This window comes from Nannospalax galili, unplaced genomic scaffold, assembly GCF_000622305.1.
Source record: "Nannospalax galili isolate Female #2095 unplaced genomic scaffold, S.galili_v1.0 scaffold952, whole genome shotgun sequence".
In the NCBI taxonomy this organism is placed as follows: Eukaryota; Metazoa; Chordata; class Mammalia; order Rodentia; family Spalacidae; genus Nannospalax; species Nannospalax galili.
The window spans coordinates 129,561-131,426 of record NW_008331504.1 but is presented as its reverse complement, the minus strand read 5'-3'; positions in this window follow the sequence as shown (position 1 = coordinate 131,426).

Genomic DNA, 1,866 nt, shown 5'->3' with positions numbered 1-1,866 from the left:
TTGAAATGGAGAGGGAGCGACCCTGCCTCCAGAGCCAACTGCTTAGCTCAAGCAGCATAGGACTATCTACCAGTATAGTGTACATCACGGCTGCCTTGAGAATGCACTGAAAGTAATACACATGGGCATCACATTTCTTATACTGAAGAAATTGGAGACACAATAGATGTTGGGTGCTTAGAAAATACCTTTAGGTGCCATCAGTTAAAACTACATGCATTGCCTCCTTACTGAGCAGGTCATGCCTCTTCATCTTTTAACTGACAGGTCATAACTAGAGTGGCAGGGAGACTGGGATATCTTGGCGTAGGTATATAATGTGCAGTGACTGATCAAGCTAATGACATACCCACTGCCTCGCTTACACTTTTTTATGGTGCGGCATTTTAATTTACTCAGCCGTTTTGGAATATGCAAACATTTTTACTGACCACAGTCACCCTGCTGTTCCAAGATACCAAAATGTACTTGTCCTGTCTATCTACAGCCTGCCCTTGAACACTGCTTACTGGCTTGCTCCCCCTGGCTTGGTCATCTTGATTTCTTATACAGCCCAGGCTCACCTGCCTAGGGATGATATCACCCACAATGGGCTGGGTCCCTATAAGTATCTCTAGTTTGGGTCAAATCAACAAAAAGTAATCAACACAGTGGATGTGTTGCTATCTATCAGAGTTGACTTCAGTTATTAACTTCACACATTTGAGAGGAGGGACTGTAACTGAGGAATTTCCTCCATCGTGTTAGTCTGTGGGGCATTTTCTTTTTTTTTAAATTTGTACAAAAATACAAGCTCCCAAATACTTTTGACATTTTTGGCCTTGGAGCAGAGTATGTCGCCCAAGGACATTTTGACTGGCTACATTTCTTTGGAGTCTTTTCCCCCTAACTGCCTAGCCAATTCCTACCTTCTATTCTTATCACACCATCCTCTGAAGGGGTTACCCAAATTGCCAATAGGGAATAGGGACACAGACCTCTCTGGCTTCTTCCATGCTGAACAGGGATGCAGGGTGAGGCAATTGGGGTACCCCTTCAGTGGGTCTATCTAAAGACTCCCAAATTGCATAACTCTTGTCTCTAAGGGAAGAAGAAAGTCTTTGAATCATGAATGGGAGATGTGAAGGAGAAGTAAAGGCAAGAGTAATTAGCATTACAAGTTCTAGACAGGGAACTAGAAAAAAATCAGAACAGGGAAATTTTTCAAATGTTCATATGAAAGTCCGTTGGAGTTTCTTGACAAGGGCCTCCAAAAGCATCCCTTTTTTGGGTTCTTCCTCATTTTTCTTTTGTCTTCCAAGGTTGGACTAGTTGGTTGGGAAGACCCTCAGATGAGGGTCCAGTGACCCTGCTTGGCACTCCTCTAATGAATGAGCACAACTGTCAACAAGCCCAATTGTGACTGTTTAGCGATCAGGCTCAGCCGAAGTCATGATCATGGTAGTTATTTCATGCAGAAGGGACTGCTGTATAGCATTATCTTATTAAAAAGACCACCATGTGCAGGTAGGATCCAGATGCTGTCAGGCTGTCCCCTGGGTCATCAGGCCCTCTGGTAGTAGTTGGAGGCCAGAGGGAGACCAGAACTCCGCACTCTTTGGCGGGTCTGCTGAGCTCCAAGCAGCTACCTGGATGGAGGCAGTCCGAACCCACCCTCTCAGGCTGTTTGCTAGTGTTGTACCCCATCCACTGGACCCCAAAAAGACCACCAAGGACCCAACATACCAAAATGCAAAAGCAAAGGTTTATGGTTTATTTGGGCTTAAGCTCGGGCTCTCAGTCCTCACCAACTCAACGGATCCTTGCTGAGAGCCCAGAGCAAGGGAGAGTGGAGCCTTTTATAGGTTTTAGACAAAAGGGGGCAGA